At 42.0% G+C, this 23,582-nt stretch overlaps 1 pseudogene; it reads left to right on the top strand.

Moving 5' to 3' along the window:
- The first annotated feature begins 4,530 nt into the window (after positions 1-4,530).
- On the top strand, positions 4,531-19,844 carry LOC103557761 (large ribosomal subunit protein uL23-like; annotated as a pseudogene).
- Positions 19,845-23,582: the final 3,738 nt, after the last annotated feature.

Here is a 23,582-nt window from a genome sequence, read left to right as displayed (position 1 = left end):
GGCTCATCTGACTCCATTAACTTGGCCGTGTTCCCTTGTGGGTGCTCCATGCTGCTTCCGAGGGGTAAAGATACAGTCATTCCCCTACAGGCAGCCAATAAAACCTGTTGAAACCACTCTGATACAAAGACTCGAGCTGAATACTAATTTCCACGCTCAAGCCAACCCATTGTGTAGTATTAAACATATTGGCCTTTTTTAAATGGCTATTCTCAATCACCTCTCTCTACACTTCTAGATTTTGGCTGGAACTGGAACTGATGTTGCCAAGGTGCTGAGAAGAGGGAAAAAGACATGTCTTTTCCTGGCCTAGTTAAAGATGGGAAGGTACAAAACTAAGCAACCAAGTCTGTTTTCACAAGAGCCTCAAGTGTTTTATTCAACATATGATGATAAGCTGTACCTAATCAAACATTGCTTTTGTTGTCAGTGCATTTCTCAAAAACTTTCCATAGCATTAACACTCAGGGGCCAACTTTAATCCTCTTTCACTCCAGGCAAGAAGGACGTGTCTGGGGTCACCGGCCAGATGCCAGCATTTGCAACTCCATCTCCATTGGCCTCGCAGAGAAAGAATTTGGAAAAGAACTTAAAAAAGCGAAGCTTTGTTCCGTGAACAGAAGGAAAAGTGCAATTCAATGATGCTTAGATTTTATGAATCTCATTACTGTGATATTTTTAGGGTGCTCATCTGGAATTCCATAAACAGAAAAAGCAGCTATTTCTAAAGAACCCATCTGGGGAGTTCCAGCACCTGAGACATAGGCAATTCCCAGCATTTGCTTCCGTAAAATAGCACTCTGAGAACAACAGTGGGATGTTCAGAAATAGACCTAAATAGAAAACTCCTGTCTTCTATGAGTCAGAGACAAATAAGAGTGAACTTGAAAATTAAACAGCAGTAACAGACACCAAAAAAAATTTCATCTGCAATTCCCAACGGTTCAACCATGGTGAAACTTTAAAGATGGAGAATGATCATAGGGGAGGTATCCTCATGTCTTTCTCCTTTTATTTTATCCTAAAACTTGGAAGATACAATGTAGGAGGGACATTTAATTAAAAATGTACTTATTCTTCAATGGGGCTGGCCTTGTTGCCTAGTGGTTAATTTAGCGCACTCTACTTCGGCGGCCCTGGGTTGGCCGGTTCTGATCATGGGTGCAGACCTACACACCACTCATCAAGCCATGCTGTGGCGTCATCCCACATAGAAGAACTAGAAGGACTTTCAACTAGGATATACAACTATGTACTGGGGTTTGGGAAGAATAAAAAAGAGGAAGATTGGCAATAGATGTTAGCTCATGGCGAATCTTGCCCACCAAAAATAGTATCTATATACATTTTCTTCCAATGCAAACCATGAGAACGTTCTTAGTCAACTACGTCTTATTGTAATTAATCTAATCAGATGGTTTTCTACCTATGCATCGATTAATGATTAGCACCACGCTAAAAACTTTAGTGAGGGGCCGGTCTCGTGGTCGAGTGGTTAAAGTTCCTTGAGCTCCACTTCAGCAGCCCAGGGTTCAAGAGTTTGGATCCCGGGTGCAGATCTTCTCCACTCATCAGCCCTGCTGTGGCGGCATCCCATGTACAAAGTAGAGGAAGATTGGCACAGATGTTAGCTCAGAGCTAGTCTTCCTCAAGCAAAAAAAAAAGAGGAGGATTGGCAACAGATGTTGGCTCAGGGCAAATCTTCCTCACCAAAAAAATTTAGTGAGCATGTCTTCATTTGCGGAGCCTTTTGGAGAAAACGGACAAGGAGATGTATTGTCATGATTATGGTTAGTTTCTCTTCACTGTGATTAGGTTGGGCTGATGGAAAAGCCTGAATAGCACTTGCCATTAAGAACAGTTTATTTCTCTTTCACGTAAAATATTGAACAGACAGCCCAGGTTAGTATGGCCCCCAAGGGTCTGTTCTCAGGCATACTCTATCTTGTTGATCCACCATGTGTAGACATGATTCCCAAATTCATCTCATGGTCCAAGATGCCTGCTGGCACCCAGAAAACACAGGCATTACCAGATGGGAACGACAGAGTGGGATAAGATAGACCCCTTTCTTTAAGAATACTGTCTGAGGGGCCAGCCCTCTGGCCGGGTGGTTAAGTCCACGCACTCTGCTTCAGTGGCCTGGGGTTCTCAGATTTGGATCCTGGGTGTGGACCTACACTCTGCTCATCAAACCATGCTGTGGTGGCATCCCACTTAGAAGGACTTACAACTGGGATATACAACTACATACTGGGTCTTTGGGGAAGGAAAAAAATGGAAGATTGGCAACAGATGTTAGCTAGGAGCCAATCTTCCTCACCAAAAGAAAAGCATACCTTTAAAAAAAAAAAAAAAAGAAATACTTTCTGGAAGTTGATACCGTACTTTCACACATGTCCCATTGGTCAGAACTTAGTACCTTGACCACACATAGCTGCAAAGGAAGCTGGGAAATGCAATCTTTGTTCTCGGCAGATATTTGCTCACTGCGTTAGCTTCCTGTGGCTGCTGAAATAAATTGCCACCAACTTGGTGGCTTAAAACAACGCACATTTATTCTCTTATAGTTCTGGAAGTCAGAAGTCTAAAACCAGTGTTGCTGGGTCAAAACCAAGCACTGCCTCCTGGGCCATGGGGAAGTCTGTTTCCGTGCCTCTTCCAACTTCTCAGGCTCCTTGGCTCTCGGCCCTGTCCTCCGTCTCTGTAGCAAGGAGCATGATGAGTTCCTTCAGTCTCATCCTTCTTCTGTGCTGTCAAATATCCCTCTGCCTCCCTCTTATAAGGACACTGTGATGGCGTTTAGGGCCCGCATGGGTAATCCAGGATCATCTCCTCATCTCAAGACCCTTAATCCCGTCACACCTGCCAAGTCTCCTTTGCCATATCAGGTAACAGTCACAGGGTCCAGGGATCAGGATCCCCACAGCTTTGGGGCCATGATTTAGCCTCCCACATCCATTAAAATTATTTGGGGACTTTATTCTTGAAGAACAAGGTGAGAAGGAATACGATAGACCAAGGTCCTTGGGCACAGAGAGGAAGTAGGAGCCAGAGGCCTTCTCTGAGGACAGAAGCCCAGCCATGATGGGAGGTGTAAGGATGCAGACTTCAATGGGAACCCGCCATTTCTTAGGCAGCACTCTCTCTTACAAAATGAGTATTTGACTTCCTCCTAGAGGGGGAGATGGCGTGAGAGAAAGCTTTGGTGGCTGAGCAAGGGAAAAGGAAATGTGCCAAGATGAACTTTGACTGATTCACTATCTTTTCTTGAGGGCAAGGCCGAGTCCTTATCCAGTTGCCATATCTTTGCAAAAAAGTCAAGTGATAACGATTGATGTTTCAAGGATGCCTTTGAAGCAGCTAGATTCAAAACGACTCTTCTGTCTGCCTGGGCCTTCCTCTGCTTCTTCAAAGTGTGGTGAGAGAGAAGTTTCAGGCCATCAAGACGGGGCCAGCCAGGGCAGTTTTGTTTTCCCTTTCACCCGTCTCCGGGACAATGATAGCAGCATTCCAGTGTGACCCTCCTGCCCCCAACGGCTGCTGAGTGAGATTCTCTGTTCCCCGAGGACCCCGTAGCTTGTCGCCCTTTCTCATAAGGAGATGGGGGCACCAGAGAACTTGTCCAAAAGGCAGAGCCAAGTTCAGTGGGAACAAATAGTTGAAATGCTTCAATGAAAGAATATTTTCTGACCTCTCTCCTCTGGTGGGGCAGAAACTCTGTGCCTTTGGCATCATCAATCATGCCCCACTAGCATATTTAGGGCAGCAACTCAAGCAACACTCAATTACAACTTTTAACCTGCTGTGAGGCAGAGAGAGCCAAGGTTCTTTCTGTTCCATGGTGGAAAGCGAGTCAGCCCCATCTTCAAGTTCAGAGACTTTGAGAAAGAGATTCATCTACAAGTGTTCTACGCTCTATCCCTCTACATGGTTGGTTTTCTGAGGAAAGGACACAAAGATCATGTTGCATCTGTAATCCCATCTGCTTTCCAAGGAAAAGAAAGATTATTACATGCTGAGCATCTGGAGTCTTTTGCCCCATGAGAGGGATCTGATGGAAGCATTGTCACAAAAAGTAAGTTTGTTTTTTTCCCCAGCTTTATTGAGGTATAATTGACAAACTTGTAAGATATTTAAAGTGTACAATGTGATGATTCGATATACGTATATATGTCATAAAAAATAAGTTAATCCTGTTACGTAAAATGAAAGCTGCCACTGAAGATCAACACTAAAACCCAACACTATTAAAAATTTCACTGGCATTGCTCATAAGTACAGGACCCAGGCCTTTCTCAACATCCGTTCACTCATGACCTATCCACATTCTGTGCACTTCTCCAGTATGAGCCCAACACTACACCAGGGGCTGAGAACGCTGGACTAGGACACACAGAGTCCACACTCTTATGCTCTTCAAAGCTGACACGTTGGACAAGTAACGACATGTGTGGAAAGTATTGGAGAGAAGGACGCAACAGGTGATGCTGAGGCGCATAAATTCCGTCTGTAAAACTAGTCACGACAATGCAGGCTTATTCCGTTCTGACTCGCCAGCCTCCTGACGCATCTCTGACTCAAGGCATTGCAGAGATAAAACAGAGAACAGAGCTGTCCTTCATGAAGCGTTTGATTCAGGAGACTCTTCAACACAGTTTCAACATGTTTATCTTCCAAAGGAAGTGGACTCTGGGGCTGAAAGTGCAGCCTAGCGGCAAGTTCCCTCGGGAATCCCACACGTAGCTGGACAGGTCCCCTCGCTGTCACTTGGCCTGTGTCCCTGTCCACAGCTCTTCTGCCCCATGGGCTCTTATTCCTCCGGTTAGGGATGCCGGCCCTGTGCATGTGTTTTCTAAACCAGCAAACAGCAAAGGGGTTCTGGGAGGAAAACGCCTCTCTGGGTCCCAGGTCTCTGTGTACGAGTCATTTCCTTCTGAAAGGGAGGGGACCTCATGTTGCCGTCTGGTCCTGTCACGTCACCCTGATAGCAAATCACTCTTGAAAGCGAACTCCCTGATTTCGCTGCATGCCAAGAAGTCTTTCCAAACAAGTGTTTTTATTCCCAATAATTCACTTGTATAATGTATGTGTGTGCCTCTAATTTTCCTTTGACTAGAAGATACGGCACAACATAACAGAAAGAAAATTCCATGATTGCAGTGATGCATACCTTACACATTCAAAAAATATATCAGATAAATACTATTTCTGAGTTTTGTAACTGGATTAGAAATGTTTTTTGTTTGGTTTTCAGGTCTAATAACAGAGACACGTGAATGACAGAGAACTTAATGTTCTCTGAAGACCCACCGTCCGGCCAAGCACAGACCAGCTGCTGCTTCCATCACTGACTCAGTCTCACTCTGGGAAGATGGACCCAAGATTAACACTGATCGGAGTCAGGCAGCGTTACTTCCATTCTTTCTTCTGGATCCCTACATAGGATCTTGGAGCCTCGTTCTAAACCAGATAAACTCATTCCTGACGTTCGATGATTTCCCGTGTTATTAGTTTAATCAAAGCACAGAGACAGCTACATGGACTAAAGAATCCTTCACCACACAGGAGGATGGGACATCTCTAGGAAAAGACACGACACACGTGACTCCTGGGAGGGGGCTGCAAAATGAGGCACGGGTGCACAAGGGACCTTCTCCTTTACATTCTTTGAGCATTTAAAATTGTGTGTCATGTGCAAGTACTAACTATTAAAACATGATTGATATTTAATATAAATGTACCAATAATAGGCAAAAATAAAAACGGGAAAATGAAATTTAGATGACCCCCCACACACACTTATCCTTTCTTTTATTTCTCGTTGGTAAGGAGACCTAAGTGTCCGCCCCCAGCCAGTTACTATGGACTGTGCCAAAGATTAAATAACTCTGCTCTGAAGGAAATGGAAATACAGGATTCTAGTCTCCATGGAACCATAAATCAACACACACAATGTGAGCCAGTGTCACCAACGTGCAGTACTTGTCCAGTGGGCGGGATTCTTGGAGAAGGATCAGAATGTGATGTTCTTGGAGCAGCGATGAGGGGACAGGCCATGAAAGATGTAACGGGCTTTAGTCTATGGGAAGAAGAAAAGGAAGAGGTATTTTCAGGGAAAGGAGGAGTCCAGTTGTGTGAGCCATATGAGCAAAGCCACAGAGAGACATGAAGGACTGCTGAGCCAGACGCGCTGGCTAGGAACACAGCGCCACCCTCTTCAGAGGCCTTCCACACGAGCGGAGGGTGACAAAGGGGGTGCAGAGTGCGGGTGGGGAAGAGGGTTTGTCAGCAAGAACCCATTAACAGGAGATGGAAAGGGAGACGTTGGCTATTTGTCATTTCCAGGTGGGAGTGGAAAGAACTGTAAAGACCATTTAAAAATTATTTTAAAATTTAGGAGAATGAGATGCAAAAACATAAATGATTGGGGGCTGACCCCGTGGCCGAGTGGTTAAGTCTGTGCGCTCCGCTGCAGGCAGCCCAGTGTTTCGTTGGTTCGAATCCTGGGCGCGGACATGGCACTGCTCATCAAACCACGCTGAGGCAGCGTCCCACATGCTACAACTAGAAGGACCCACAACGAAGAATATACAACTATGTACTGGGGGGCTTTGGGGAGAAAAAGAAAAAAAATAATAAAATCTTTAAAAAAAAAACATAAATGATTGTTTTATTGGTAAAGTCTACCATTTTGATAACAGGCTTTGTGACAAAGGTCAGCATATTAGTGTGGCCTGTGTGTGTATATGTGTGCGTATGTGTGCATACACACATGTGTGTGCTTGTGTACACTTTCGCATGGGCACCCTCATGCTATGTGTGATCTGTGATTGGACATGAACACCCAGCTTCTGTTACTCCTCTCGTTGCTGAGAAGACATCCTGATGGCTGATTCAGATGAACTGTGCCCTCCCTGCCTCCCAGCCACATGTTGGAGCTGGAAGTGAGCCACCTCACCCCCCGACACTTGGGCAATGAACACAAATCTAGGGACTTCTGTGGGAAGAATTCTTACAAAGAGCATTGTCTTTGCAGGATCAGAAACAAGAGACTTCCACTTCTTCCCAACAACCATAACTGTGGTTCTTGACCTTGACAACTCCAGGTCTGCAGGGCCCCCACCTTTTCTAGAAGGTAAATATGATTCTTCAGTTTTCCAGTTGTTAATTTTCTCTCCAGGAAGCTCTCTCGGTTTGATCCAGCCCCCGTGAAAGTCAGGTGTAATGCTTAAGCAGCTTCTTCAGCTCAAGATTCTCAAGTTGCTCTGCCATCATAGAAAAAGAAAAAGAGCCAAAAACCCACCGATTAACTGCAAAAGCAACAAAGTGACGATGCTACTAATTTTATAAGTTGGAAGCTAGGGTATTTGGTTCACATAATCACAGCTGTTTCCTCAAATGCCTAAAGCAGGCGGCACGAGCTTAACTGAATTGTCAACGGCATGACGGGTTGGTATTGTTTGGGTCAAATAAGGGTATGTTTTTAACAAGTAGTGTAAGAGACTCTGATGAATTCCAAAATAATCACAAGAAATTACTGCAGTCACCTATGTCACATTTAATTTAGAGGATGAGGGTCGCCAAGACAGTGCCATATACACGAGGTCGGTTCCATGGTGGAGTTCTCCATCTCGGGGGATCCTCTGGCATCTCTGGCTGCTCTTTGTGTCTCCTGTGCTGGCTCCTCTCCTCCTCTGACAATTCTCTTGTGGATCCCAGGCGTCCGTCTCCAGCCCTTCTCTTTCCTCTCTCTTTATTCCTTCTACATGTCCTCCTCCACTCCTATGATCTCAGTTTTCACTCATATACTTTCATGTTATGTATCCAGACCCTCATGCTCCTCCAGGTTCTGTATTTCCAGTAACAAACGAAACATTCTCAACGAGATGTTTCTTGATACCCCTGATTCACCTCAGAAAAAAACACTGTCCTGATGTTCTCTAAGACAGGTGGTGAAGCATGAATTTCTTCTCTTCCTTCAACAGACCTAACTCCAAAGAGTTTCTCAACCCCGATCCTGTGGCCTTACCCTTTGAGATCACCTGGGGAGGGCTTGTCATTCCTCACACAGAGGGCAGGACACAAGAGCAGAAACACTGTTGAGCAATTATCACTATTAACGTGTCCATGTATTGCACACTTAACCCTCAAGACAATCTGAAGACCTGAACGTTATTATTTAAATTCCATAGATAAGAAAACGGAAGTGCCAAGAGATTACCCCAAATTGACCAAAATCACACAGCTAATAAGGTATAAAATCAACTTCGGAACGCAGGTCTGTTAGGCCACAAAGCCCATACTCTTGAACCCAAAGAACCCAAAGAATCACAAGCCTGTGTGTGAACTTCTAGAAGTGTCTTTGTTAGTCTCCCAGCAGCAAGGTGACTGTGATTACAGCATCCTGCATGTGAAGACCAAAGGGGCAGAAGCCAGTAATGGGGTTATGGTCCTAACTCTTCATGATCCCCCCTGGTTTTCAAGTCTGTCCTAGCCACATTGGTACCACAGTTTATTTATCCTTGTAAAACACATCTCATTCAAAATAGATCTGGTCCCTTCTGATTCTTTACACCTCAAATGGCTGTTCATTGGCCAACAGACGCATCCCAGATTTCTTAGAAAGCATTTAAGAATCTTTACCACCTGCTACCAACCAGTATGTCTGCCTCCATCTTCTGTGTCATCAGTAGCACCAGTCAAGGTACAAATTCATGAGGTCATTTCTCTCTATGCCTTGCATATGCTGCATCTTCTCTCCAAGCTAAGTCCTCCAGGAAGCTCCCCACTAGTCCCGACGATTGGAGTAAGTGTCCCTTCTCTGTGCCCCACAATGCCTGCTGTTTTCCATGCTGTAGCACCATCCCCATGGACAACCTGCTCACAGGCTTGGCTGATTGAGGCTGTCAGTCTGTTGACTTCCTAGGGGCTTCCTTGCTTATGCTTACATCCTTAGCATCTTGTAGACTTCTCAAAGCCTAAACTTACCTCGTAGTTTATCTGACAAACGACTGCTCCTCTTTCAGACCCCACATAACATCCTGCTTTTCTTCTTCTTTTTTTTTTTTTTTTGGAGGTAGATTAGCCCTGAGCTAAGTGCTGCCCATCCTCCTCTTTTTCTGAGGAAGACTGGCCCTGAGCTAACATCTGTGCCCATCTTCCTCTACTTTCTATGTGGGACGCCTATCACAGCATGGCTTGCCAAGCGGTGCCACGTCCACACCCAGGATCCAAAACGGTGAACCCCAGGCTGCCAAAGCGGAATGTGTGAACTTAACCACTGTGCCACCGGGCTGGCCCCCATAACATCCTTACAGGCCTCCTCCTTTTCCACTTCTAGAAGAACTGACTGGTTTTTCAGGAGACACGTCGTGTCATTGTTTACCAACCTCTGTTGTGGTCTTCGTGGTATCGGGTTTCAGTTATGCAACCACTCCTTCTAGACGGTGACCAACATCAATTACAATAAAATCAGGGTTGGTGGTTTTTGACACGGCCAAGACTGATCTCCCTGGAGTTATCAACCCTTTCATCCGTTGGGTTGAGCACAGAGAGAACCGTGCTGAATAGTTTATTCAGAATTTAGGAGGCAGATGTTTAGATGAGGCAGTGGAAGAATGCGAAAAGAGTGAAGAAGGTTTTCAGTCGGTATGAAATATGGTCCACGTCCCTCTCCTGGGTGACTCACACTTGCCCCTCCGTCTTTCCAGCTCGCGATCTTTGCCCTCTGCTCTACGGCTGAGCTCGGGTTGGAGGCCCAGGGCTTGGAGAAGCATCGCTCCCAGGTTCCCATGGCCTTCATACCCCACCTTCACTCACAGTGGGGCCTCTCCTACATTTAGATTTTATTTAAAGTTGTAAACCAGGCTCTGGCTGCTTCTTGTTGTTCCTCTTTATCCTACAACAACTTTATTGTATTATTTATTGTTTCTCTATCTTTGCTGTGTTTGGAGTGGGGGTGGGCCTTTAAAGCAGGAATTCTTGGCATCATCTTGATTAAAAGTCTCCTTGAGGGGGCTGGCCCGGTGGTATAGTGGTTAGCGCTCCACCTTAGTAGCCCAGGGTTCGGGGGTTCTGATCCTGGGCATGGACCCACACAGTTTGTCAAGCCATGCTGTGGTGGGGTCCCACATAGAAAATAGAAGAAGATTGGTACAGATGTTAGCTCAGCAACAATCTTCCTCAAGCAAAAAGAGGAGGATTTGCAACTGATGTTAGCTCAGGGCCAATCTTCCTCACCAAAAAAGAAAAGTCTCGACCTTCTCATAACCTTTCACTTTCTTATTTAAGCCATTTGCCCCCAAAAGCCTAACTAAAAGCAGCATGATTCCCAGTGCAATCTATGCTCAGCGATCACCCTAATGCTAGAAAGACATTCTCTGTCTGGAGTGGGAATGGCTCCCCAGGAACTCATTCATATGTGCACAACATTGTCAGATTTAGATATTCTCCTCCAAAGCAAAAAGAGCCATGCCAGCAACTCCTCCAAGGAACCCGCATTCTGCATGGCTGGGGAGTGATGCCCACCCCCCCAGGATGTCTACGGTGCCACGCTGCCCAGGGGTCTTGACTCAGCATTCACCCCAGGCCTCTCAGGACCGGTGGTGAGAGGGCCATCCCATTGTTGTGTAATCGGCTTGCAGAGACGACCTCCTCGCTTAGGAAGTGTGACCCCATCTCCCTCTGCTGGGTGACTCACTCCCAGCCTTTCATCCTGACAGGCAGGGTTCTGTCTGTAGCTGCCTCAAAATATTCTTTCCATTTCATCATAGTTTAATATTTTTAAAGACTCATGCTCTTCAACAAATAATTAAAACCATCCTCGGCCTCTCAGGGCAGGAGCCCTCTGAGGAAAGTCTAATAAGACGTTTCCGGGATATTACACATGACTATTGTATATGCTCAAATCTTTTACGTTACTCATTTGACATCTATGTTTGACATTTAAACTTTAAAAAGGGAGGGTCATTACCCAATGATTATAAAAAGAAACAAGTAAAACATTCAAAGTCCTTATAATAAGAGCATTTTACAAACATGACTAAATCAGATGGTTTTAATTCATTCATTGCAGGATAATAATTGGAATTAGATGGATTGGAGCGGGATCTCAGAACAAACTGTATTCTTTGCTCTCCTGAATTTTTTTATACTTTAAATAGTTTTTGCGCTCATGTAAACACCATCACTGAGGTGGAGTTCCCTTACATGAAAACAAAAAAAAGAAGAGTTCCACAATTTCCAACATCTTGTAAACATTTGTTTGACACAGATTTATTTCAGGGTTGCCCAGAAATCCTTCAATGAGGGAGCCATTCCTTAGCAGAAGAAATAACATGGACTCGATATGCTAACTGCTCACTCATTTCTTTTAGCCTCTCAATGCTATTCTCCGTGGTGGCTGTTGAAACCTCTCTCTCTCCTAAACATAACCCCATGGAACGCATACGCAGGAACTAGACTTGATTTTTTTTAATAAAAGATGTTGGAGTATAATTTGCATACTGGGTAATGCGTATCCATCAAGTGTACAGTGGGACAAGTTGTAATAAGTAGATATGCCAAAATGATCACCCCCACAACCAAGATATAGGACATTTCCACGACCCCGAGAGTCTCATGTGCCCCACTACCATCAAACTCCCTACCGCCATGCCCAGGCAAACACTGATTTGTTATTTATTTGTCACTATAAATTAGTTCTCTAGAATTTCCATAATTAAATTGTACAATATGTGAACTTTGGTTTGTTTTCCATTTTAAAACCTTTATTGATGTATAATTGAAGAAAAATAAATGGACTTATTTAAAGTGGATGATTTGATAAGTTTTGATATATGTTACCTGTGAAACCATCACGATAATCAAGATAATGAATGTGTGCATCACAGATTCCTCGTGCCCTTCTGCATCTTTCTCTCTGGCACCTCCCTGCTCCCCATACATCCTCAGAGAGTCGCTGATCTACTTTCTGTCATTGTAGACTGGTTTGCCTTTTCTACAGTTTTACATACATGGCATCATACAGTATGGACCGCTTTTTGTCTGGCTTCTCTCACTCAGCATAATTATCTTGAGATTCACCCATGCTGTTGTGTGAACCAGCAGGCAATATTGTTTGTTGCTGAGCCGTGAGTACTCCATTGTGTGGATATTCCACAATTTGTTTACCCTTCCACCTTTTAATAAAATTTTATGTTGTTTCCAGTTCTTGACTCTTAAAAGCAAAGCTACTGTGAACATTCATGTACAAATCTCTGTTAAGGCACATGCTTGCATTTCTCTTAGGTGAATACTTAGGAGTGGAAAGGCCAGACCGTAGAGTGAGTTTGTGTTTAACTTTTTAAGAAGCTGCCAAAGTGTTTTCCAAATTGGTTGTACCATTTTACATTTCCAAGAGCTGCATAGAAGAATACTAGCTCCTACTTATTCTCACCAACACTTACTACGGCAGTCTTTTATGATATAATCATTTTAATAGGCCTGTGGTGCTATCTCAGTGTGGTTTTAATTTGTGTGTTCCTAATGTCTAATGATGTGGAATACTTTTCATGCCCTTATTTGTCATCTGGATATCTTGTTTGCTGAAATGTCAGTTAAATATTTTGCCCCTTTTTAAATAGGCTGTTCGTTTTCTTACTGTGAGTTTTGATATTCTTTTTGTAGGTAGATACAAGTCCTTGATGAGGTATATAGTTTACAAATAAGTTCTCCCAGTGTGTGGCTTGCCTGTTCATTCTCTTCACTTCCTTGGAAAAGCGGGTGATTTTAAACTAATCAAAAACTATAGTTAATATTTTCAGAGAAGATACTGCATCTGTGAAACAAGAGTAGAACTAAGTAAAAAGGGGAAAAACTCAGAGAATTACGAAGAGCTCTCAAAATGAAATGTATGATACCAAGAATTCCAGCTTCAGAGTCACCCATAAAGATCTTGAAGGTCACTCCTATCAACAAAAATCAGAACATCCTGAAAGTCAACAACTTTCCTCAGACCCGTCAGAGAACCGAGGTCCCTCTGGAACTGGAGCGACAGGTGCCTCAGAGCCACAGAGAGAACAGACACAGCTGATGGACCCTTACGTAGCCATTTTGACAAACTGCAGGGGGCCGAGTGTGGACAAGCACGACCACCAGAACCCCCTGGGCCGCAGGCTGTGGGAGGACCTCACACATTTGGGCATCTTACCTCCAGTAATTCCCCAGTTTCTCACGGCGAGGAGCCAAGAAAGATTCCTTGTGTTTCTGGCAGAATGAGGAGGAAAGTAACTATCTTGAAACATGTGCAGAGGCATGCTCTCCAGGGAAAAGGACTGAGCAGTGCTTATCCACCTGGGGGAGGCACGTACTTGACTCCAGCCCCCAGTAGCCCCCCAGCCCAGCTAAGGGGAGAAAGAGCTAAGAACGCCCTGTGAAGGTAACAGCCAGGAACACAAGCCCACAGGCAGCTGAGCTTCGGTGAAAAGTGAGTAGATAAAATGCGACCCTCGCTGCATCTTAGTGCTGCAGGGCAGCTCTCCTGTATAAAAGCAGCCTGAAGGGTCACAAGTCACAGACTCTACCTAAGGAGAAGTTCTTGGAAGTGGACAACAGGGGAGACAAAAGAAGGAAAGGAGGAACAGGAAGCCTCCAGCACCTCAGCCCGGAAAATTTCACACTAAAGTCCTTGTCACCACGGTTCCTGTGACCCAGTCCATTATGTCTGGCTTTAAACAAACGAAAACCTCCCAGGAGTGCTGAGAGATGAGAAACAGAACCATAGAAAGAGACCAAGCATGCTCCCCAGACTCAGATACGCCACAGCTTTGGAATTATGAGACTTTAAAATGATTATGATTAATATGTAAAGGGTTCTAACAGGAAAGACTATGAAATGCAAGAAAAGTTGGGTAATGTAGGCTAAGGCAGGGAGACTCTAAGATTGCAGCAAAAGTTAACACTGCAAGTAAAAAATACTGATGATCACAGGGGCCAGCCCAGTGGTGCAGCGGTTAAGTTCACACGTTCCTCTTCGATGGCCTGGGGTTCGCAGGTTTGGATCCCGGGTGTGGACATGGCACCGCTTGTGCAAAAGCCATGCTATGGCAGGCGTCTGACACATAAAGTAGAGGAAGATGGGCATCGATGTTAGCCCAGGGCCAGTCTTCCTCAGCAAAAAGAGGAGGATTGGTGGCAGATGTTAGCTCAGGGCGAATCTTCCTCAAAAAACAAAAAAAAAATACTGGCCACAACAAAAATGAAATATGCCTCTGATGGGGTCATCAGTGGACTGGACGTAGCCAAGGAAAGAATCAATGACTTGAAGATATGTCAATAGAAATGTCCCAACTAAAATGCAAGCAGGAAGAAAATAAAAGTGAAAGATAATATGAAAGAATTGCAGGACAATTTAAAATGTGTAATATACACATAATTATAATGCCAAAAGGAGAAGAAATAATGGAATTGAAAAAATATTTGAAGTAATCATGGCCAAGAATTTTCCATTCTAGAAAGAAGCAGAAGACACACGTAGGATTGAAGAGCATTGAAAGAGTAAATATGGGAGTAAACGTTAAGTGAAAATTAACTGCACAGAATGCCTTCCTGGTTTAAACCAAACCCAGGTAAGAACATGGATGTTGTCTATGAGAAGGGTCCTGAATCGGGAGAAGAACTCTGAACACCAGTGATAACACGAGGATGTCAGTGCAGACACCACTCCAGACCTTAGCTTTGCCATCCACAGTTGTGTGGCTTCGATGCCCATGCCTCAATGTCCAGCTTTATATGGGACCAGAATGATACTTATCTCGTGGGCTTGTCTGTGGATTTTGTGCAGTAATAAATTCTCAAATAATGTCTGTCTGTGTCTACAGCCATTTACTCGTCATGTCATCTCAATCAAGTCCCTGACGTCCCTCACCTGTGGATGTTCGATTGGGGCTTCCATGGTTCCCATTAGAAGTTATTGTTATGCTTCTAAAACATAAGTTCCCGGGTAGCACCATAAGCCCCTTGATGGGAAGATAGTATGGGTTCAGTGTCAGTACGTTCTTAAACTCACCTGGTGATCCTGGCTGCTTGTGATATTTGCGAGCCACTGGACAAGGAAACTCTAGGCTTGCTTTCACCACTAGAATGATCTAAACCCCAAATCTGAAACAAGGGACTCAATATTTTATTTAAAACATCTGACAAATCAACAGAGTGAATTCTATAACATCAATATCAAAGATCCAAATCTTTTTAGGCCATTGCCAGTTTCACATTCTAGGAAAAAAGATTAGATTAAGATCCGAGTTTAATTAAAACATGTTTCCTAATGGAGACTGATAAGAGATATTTTAGACTGCACCACCATTATCTGCTTGTTTTTTCAACAGGAATAATATATTTAGTAGTGATGCCAAAAATGGAAAACGGCATTTATCAAAACCATTCAAAATCATGGCAAAAAGAGTGTGTCTACATGCATTAAAATCCTTATTAATCAGTACTATGGATGGCTTAGTGTTCTGATGAAATGTGGAGATGCCAACACCAGCTTGTGTGTGTGTCTCCATGTATCTATTTATCCATGTATTTTTAACCAATGAATTATATCCTGTAGTTTTTTAGTATAAAATAATGGTATTATGTTTTCAAAGATCATACAGAAAAATAATACAGTGGTTGGATTTTCATAAATAAGAGATGGTTGGTTTATTTCATTTCTTACAACATCTAAATGCCTAGTAATCAAAACACCTTTGCACTTAGCATAATACCCTCAAGGCCCATCAATGCTGTCACAAATGCAAAATTTCATCTGTTTTTATGGCTGAACAGTATTTCATTGTATGTACACACCATATCTTCTTTATTCATTCATCTGTTGATGAGCACTTGAGTTGCTTCCAAGTCTTGGCTGTTGTGACTAATGCTGCAATGAATATAAGGGGGAAGATATCTCTTTGAATTAGTGTTTTTGTTATCTTTGGATAAACACCCAGAAGTGGAATAGCTGGATCATATGATATTTCTATTTTTAATTTTTTGAGAAATCTCCATACTGCTTTCCGTGTAAGTCAGGCAGAGAAAGACGAATACCACAGGATTTCACTCATATGTGGAAGATAAACAAACACATGGACAAGGATAACAGATTAGTGGTTACCGGAGGGGGAAGGGCAAAGGGGGAGGTTGGAAGGGGTAAAGGGGCACATGTGTGTGGTGATAGAAAAAAACTAGACTATCGGTGGTGAACACGATGCAGTCTACACAGAAACTGAAATATAATAATGTACATCTGAAATTATACAATGTTATAAGCCAATGTGCTCAATAGAATAATTTAAAAGAAATCTTTTCAACCAGAAATGTCCTGATATATCAAATTAGAAAGGTGCCAACCATGGCCATGTTAGAGAATGCATGGGTAGTATAAAATCCTTTCAGAGCAAAGAAGAGAACACTTATATGAACATATTTCTTAATACACCTTCTACTCATTGAAGCAATTTGTCTAACAAAATCAAAGATTGTCATTTTAGTAACTCCTGGAAAGGGGGAGGTGTTTACATGTAATATTTGAAATTCTTCTGTAAAAAAGATTTGTCCCTTCTCCCTGACTTACTGATTTATTAAAGGCTATCATTTTTAAAGAACTATTTTCTATTTATTTGTATATAGAAATACAACTTATTTGAAAAATTATGTTTGCATCCATTGCTTTGATAAATTCATCCGTTCATTCTGTCAATATGAATACAGATTATAGATTATTTTGGTTTTCCTGTGTGCGTAAGGATGCCATAATCAAAGAATGAGAATTTTTATCCTCCATTCCAGTCTCCAACTTCCATTTCCTGTCCTTGCTTTATTGCACCAGCTGGACCTACTGGACAACGTTGAAAAAAATTTGTAGGATTTTTTTGAGATATAACTCACATATAGTAAAATGCGCAAATCCTAAGTGTACAATTTGTCGAGTTGTGAAAAATACATATGCCTGTAAAAACCATACCATAATCAAGACACGTCTTTTCACAGCCCCAGGAAGTTCCCTCGGGGCCCCATCTGTCGAGTTCAGAAATCCCAAGAGACAACAACTGCTCATATTTCTGTCACCATAGACGAGTTTTACGTGTTCTAGAACTTCAGAGAAATGGAATAATATGGTAGGTATTCTTCTGTGTCTGGCTTCTTTCTCCAAGCGCATTTTTGAGATTCAGTAGTTTGTTGCCTTTTATTAGTGAGTAGAATTTGTTAGGTTAATATACTATATTTTATTGATTCTCTTATTGGTGGACGTTAGCATCTGTTCCCTGTTTTTATTGTTATGAATGAAACCACCCTGAACCTCTTGTACTTGGCGTCTCGTGAGCATATGTTTTCACTTCTGTTGAGCATCTGCACATGAGTAGAATGGCTATATCAGTGGGTAGATATATGTTTAATTTCATAAGAAACCGAGACAACTTTTACACCCATTTCACTGTTGTAGGTCATATGTAAGAGTTCCAAATATTACACCTCCTTTCTTTTTTTAGTTATTCCAGTGGGTGCTTAGTGGTATCTCGGGGGTTATTGAACTCGTTAAATCTGAATGTTTACTTTTTCATCAAATTTGGGGAGCTTTTGGTCATTACCTTTTCAAATATATTTTTCCCCTGTTCTGGACTGAACTGAATCCTCCCAAAATTCATGGGTGGAAGCTCTAACCCCCTAATGTGACCATATTTGGAGAGAGGGTCTGTAAGGAAGTCACAAAGGTTAAGTGAGGTCATAAGGATGGGGCCTAATCCAACAGGACTCTTGTCCTTAGGAGAAGAAGGGGACACCAGAGGACTCTCTCCCTCCACACACACAGCAGAGACTGTCTGTAGACCAGGACGTGAGCCTCACCAGAAACCAACCCTGATGACACTTGATCCCACTTTTCCAGGCTCCAGAAGTGGGAGAAAATAAATTTCTGTTGTTTAAGCTGCCCAGTGTGTGGTTATTTTCTTATGGCAGCCCCAGGAGGTCAATTTGTCTCCCAGTCTCTTTCTCCTCTCCTCTGGGATTCTAATTACCATCTATTAGACTGTTTCATGTTGGCCCACAGGTCCTAGCTCTGTTCATTTTTATAATCTCTTCTTCCTCTTTTCTCCATATTGGTTAATTTCAACTCATCTCTATTCAAGTCCTCTCTTTCTTCTGTCATCTCCATTCTGCTATTGAGATCATCCAGTGATTTTTTTTCAAATTGTATTTTCAGTTCTAAAATTTCATTTGATATATTTTTAAAATTATTATTCCTTATCTGCTGATAACTCCTATATTTCCATTCACTACCAGTGTTTTTTTTTTCTTTTACCTCAAAGAGCATAATTACACTAGCTGCTTTATAAGCTTTGCTAATTCCAACAACTGAATCATCTCAGAGTTGCCTTCTTCCTGGTCTTTTTTCTTGAGTCTGGGTCACGTTTTCTTCATCTTTGTATGTTCAGTAAATTTTGATTGCATACTGGACATCGTGAATGTTATTTTTCATAGTCTCTTGGCTGTGTTTTAATCTTCTGGAGACTGTTACTGGTTTTGGTTTAGCAAGCTAGCCACCTGGTTAAATTCAGACCATAAGTTCTTTCTCACCTATTGTGAGCACTGGTTGAAATCAAAATTTAATTCTCTAAATTCTTGCTGGGCTGAATTGGGTCCATCCCACATGTGTGCAATCCAGGCATGAAGCTGACACTTGTGTGGATTTATACACAGGGAAGCGGATCCCTTCCATGAGCTCCCTCTTCTCTTAGATTCCTGCCTCATCCTACAGCCCACACAGGCTCTATGGTTCCTCTGCCGGGAAAATGGTGGACTTTTCTTTGGAGTTTCACTGCCATGCAGATTTGGTTTTGAGTTTCTATTGATAGGTTTTACTGACCTCTTATTCCACAAGTTCAATGCTCTCTTAAGCCCTTTAGTGATTTTTTTTAAGTTTCAGATATTGTATTTTTTTAGCTCTTTTTCATAGTTTCCATTTCTCTACTTGGATCCTTTCTGTTTACTCAATATGTACATTTCCTACCTTAAATCCACGAGTATGTTTACAATAACTATTTTAAAGTCTTTTTCTGTCAATCCAACATACAGGCCATTTGGGGGTATGTTTCTATTTCTTGTTTTTCTAGCCTCTTTGTAGAATACATTTTCTTGCTTCTATGCCTAACTAGTAACTTTTTTAATTGTTTATCCATTTTGATCATATTAAGAACATGGCCAACGCTGCTTGGTTTAAAGCCTGCATTATTTTTTCTTCCTTTAAGAGTGTGGCATTCTTCAAAGGAAACAGTGATGCACATGTGGCCCGGGGCTCCCACTATTGGTCTTGAGACCAGAAGTTATGGATTTCTGAATCCTGCATCCTCATTTTCTTTACTTCTCTCAGCCTCTCCCCCTCCCAAAGCAGAAGCCAAAGCAAAGGCTCGAAGGCCAAGAAAGCAGTGTTGAAAGGTGTTCACTGTCACAAATAAAAGGTTCTTGTCACTCACCTTCTCGAAGACCAAGACACTGGGGCTCTGAAGACAGCCCGAATATCCTTGGAAGAGCACCCCTTGGAGAAACAAGCTTGACCACTACGCCATCATCAGGTTTCCCTGACCACTGCATCGGCCATGAAGAAGATGGAGCATGCTGTGTTCACTGCGGATGTCAGGGGCAGCAAGCACCACATCAAACAGGCTGTGAAGAAGCTCTATGACACTGACGTGGCCAAGGTCAACACACTGATCAGACCTGATGGAGAGAAGAACGCACATGTTCCTCTGGCTCCTGACTATGGTGCTGTGGATGATGCCAACAAAATTGGGATCATCTAAACTGAGTCTGGCTGGCTAATTCTAAATATAATTTTTTTCACTATTAAAAAAAAGAAAAAGAGTGTTAAGTTACATTTTGGCAAGTAGTTGATTAACTGATAGATCAGCCTGATGTTGTTGTGGCTTCATTTACAGTTTTATCAGTGCTGGGCTACAGTAGCTTTCTACCAAACATGGCATTTCTGGGGTCTCCACTATATTCTGAGGGTGTCAGTGAGGTCTTCCACTTAGATTATGTATGTCGGTCTTTATTAAAATCCTAGAGAAAGTATTCATAGTGGGGTATACTTCTTTCCAGGTGAGGTAATTTTATCATTTTATGTAAATTGAGATGTATTTTCACTTTTGAAGATATAATTGGTATCTGTCTGTATACCATTTAGAAAGGGAAAACAATATTGTACAGAGTGTTATCTCAATCCTACACGTTAGAGACAGAAAAATGGCTTATTTCTAATCATGTCATATTAATTATGTTTCTTCTGTTACCTACCTACTCCCCACCCAGACTGACTGGGTAGCATTATCTTTCAGGAAAACTACTCTTCACAGAATTGCATGTAAATAGTATAGAATGTATTCCTAAAGAGTAAGGTCTGTTTAAAAATTAACTAAAATATCATTACCATATCTTAAAAATTAGCAATTTGTTTTCAAATATTCTGTCAATGTTCAAATTTTCATTTGTCTTGTGTCATTTTTTTTAAGAGTGAGGATTGAGTTAGGATCCAGATAAGATTGGTGGATGCATCTCTTAAATCTCTTTTATTTCTATAGGTCTTTACATCCATCTCTTTCCTTTTTGTTTCAAGTTGTTGAAGAAACGGGATCGTCTGTCCTAGAGTATTTTCACAGCCTGGATTTGGGAGATTGCCCCCTGTAGTGTCCCCTAACAGACCCGTCTGCGCTCCTTACTTCCTGTAAGTTGACAATTGGATGTAGAGGCTGGTTAAGGTTCTATTTTGAGTCTATGTACTTTGGGCAAGTTTACATTATAAGAGATAGGTTATCTTTATCCAAAAGATGCACAAAATGTGTAGCTGCCTCTTTTTGTGCTGCAAGTGGCCACTGATGGCTAATGTCTAGCTTGACTAATGCACTAGGGTTACATACTCATATTCTCTCCTTCCTTCTTCATGCATTAGCTAACACGCTTCCATAAGAGAAGGTTCCCCTGATCTGGGATTAGTTAACTTTAGTCAGTTCATGCAGGAAAGGAAAGATAACGGCCGAATTCTTGGTGTCTTTTCACCATTTTTAAGATAATGAGCAGGTTTGTCAGCATCCTTCGGCGGGGACCAGTGAGCTGGTCAGTGGAACAACTTCAGGTTTGCTCCTGCGATCTTTCGACACCATCCTTGGTGACTTTGATAGCTTCTTTGCTGTGTACCAGGTCCAGATAGTCCAGCCTCATCTTACACATTTCTTACTCCAGGTCTAGACACAGCAAGGAGCCTTTCTTCAAGGAGCCTGGCTCCTTCTAGTGGGAAGTAATATAACAGGACCTCAGTTTGGGCCCTACGGGTGCTCACTACCACTGGCCATTGTTTTTAGGCCATTTAAAATTAGGAGGCCCTTTTTTTAATATAAAATATATCATGAGTTCATTCTGATGTAGTCAATTACATTCATAATTCTGGGTTTCTATTAAACCTCTTATTTCTTACATCTGTGCTTTCTTTATCTCATGCCAAGAAACTTGGTTCTAAATAATACTGTAAATGACAGAATGAAATAATGTACAGTTACTAATTTTCCTTATCCCACAATACCACACCCAAAGTCTTAGAATAACAATGTTAACATGCTTATCCAACAATATGATTACAAAAAAAAAATTCGCTTTTTATAGTGCTTGTTATCCTTAATATGTACTTCACAAAGGGTGTACAATATACTGTGTTGTGGAGTCATTTTGGTATTTTTTCTCTGTGTAGTTATTTTACCAACCACATACACATTAGGATTCATTTGTTTCTTTACACGTTTGGGTTTTCAGAAGTTGAACTTTAAAAATTACTTGTATTTCATGCTTATATAAATAATCTATATGACTCCAAAATCAAATATACAAAAAAAGTTATATTCAAAGAAGTCTGGCTCCTGTTTTAAGGTAGAAAATGTCATGAATTATCTGCCATCTTATTACCACCTCCTCTTGAAGGACAGCATTTTAAAAGTTCTCTAGTTTAACATAAAGAGATCCATATATATTTGTATTCTTCCTTTTTTAGAAAAAGTGGTATACATTGTTTTCCATATCGACACTTGATTTTAATGCAAAAACCTGTACAGTACACAATCATAACCCAAATCATTGATTTAGCTCATATTCCTAAAAGGGTACCTGCATGGAAGAAGAGGAAACTATTACTGAATTATTGAGTTATTCAGTGGTATTATTTTATCATTGAACATCTACTGTATGCCAGATATTTTAAATTATTTGTCTCATTAACTCCTCAAAATGATCTCTTCAAGTAGGAATTATTATCTCCAATTTAAAGATGACAAAACTGATTCTCAGCAGTAACTTCCTCAAGGTCACACACTTAGAAAGTCATGTGTCAGTGTGTAAACCTAGGTTTGTCTCACCCAATACTCTGGCCCTTCTACTATATGCTGCAGGATTGCATGGGCAGCAAAGTGTATGTTCAACATTTCTCATGCTGTAGATGTACAGTTAAAGACCATTGGGCTTTCTTCCTAGCACAGAGTTGGCCATTTACTGCTGTCATAACCAATTTGCTATTTTAACAATTTTCCTTATTTTAACCAAAGACATTCCATTTTTGATCATTTAAAGGAATGACTCACTCTAGAGAATTCTGCCCACTTGGCCAATCTCCAAGAAAGAAAATTAAAACTTTAAAGTGCGTGTGCTTCTGCACTGCGTGGAATGTTCAGGTGGCGATTCCAGGAGACCCACCAACGTGCCTGGTTCATCTAATGCCTCACCCTCCTAAGGGCACCACATTTGAAAACAAGCTCAACAATATGACTCTGGGAGCTACAGAGAGAGTTCTGAAAACATCAAGAAGAACATTCTGTACAAACTCACTCCCACTAAAGGACCCCTAGGGTTAGTAACAGACCCTGAAGATTAACGAATGGAGCCTCACCAAAGACTTACACGGACTGACCAGCCGTGGATGTTTGCTTTGTGTTGCCAGAAACATCGACATATGTTTTACAGATTCTTTATAAAAAAACAAGGAAAACATTAAAAGTAGAGCTAAAAAGACTTTCTGAGACTTCTGTGCTGAGAAATTGCTGTCTAGCAGATCCATAAAGCAAAACACAAAATGTAATGGTAGCATGACTCAGGCTGGGAAAGGAATCGACATCTTGGTAAACAGAGCAGGAGACAGCTCCCTTAGGGCCACTGATTCACCCCTGTCTTCCGATCAAAATCCTGCCTATGAGACTGTAATTTCCTAGTGCCTTACGCTCTTTAACATCTGGGGGCAAATTCCTAGACTGTGAGCCCTTAAAGAGCAAAGAGCTCCATCACCTTGGGAAGCACACGAGATGTAGCAGGTTTGCCATCCTCGCGGTGCTCTCGGCTTTAGGTAACACCTTTTTATTCATGCAAGAGATCTCCCAAGGAAGGTATTTTTTTAACAGATAATGTTTTAAATGCTAAAATTAGGAACGTGAATCAGTGCCCTTCTGGGCTGGGCGAGTGCCAGGTGGTGGTAATACAGAGATGAATACGGCACCATCATTGCTCTTAAGAGGCTCCTAGATGAGAGAGAA

The sequence above is a fragment of the Equus przewalskii genome, chromosome 32, assembly GCF_037783145.1.
Source record: "Equus przewalskii isolate Varuska chromosome 32, EquPr2, whole genome shotgun sequence".
NCBI lineage: Eukaryota > Metazoa > Chordata > Mammalia > Perissodactyla > Equidae > Equus > Equus przewalskii.
Note: the sequence above shows the minus strand (reverse complement) of the source record. Positions and strands in the feature narration are given on the sequence as shown.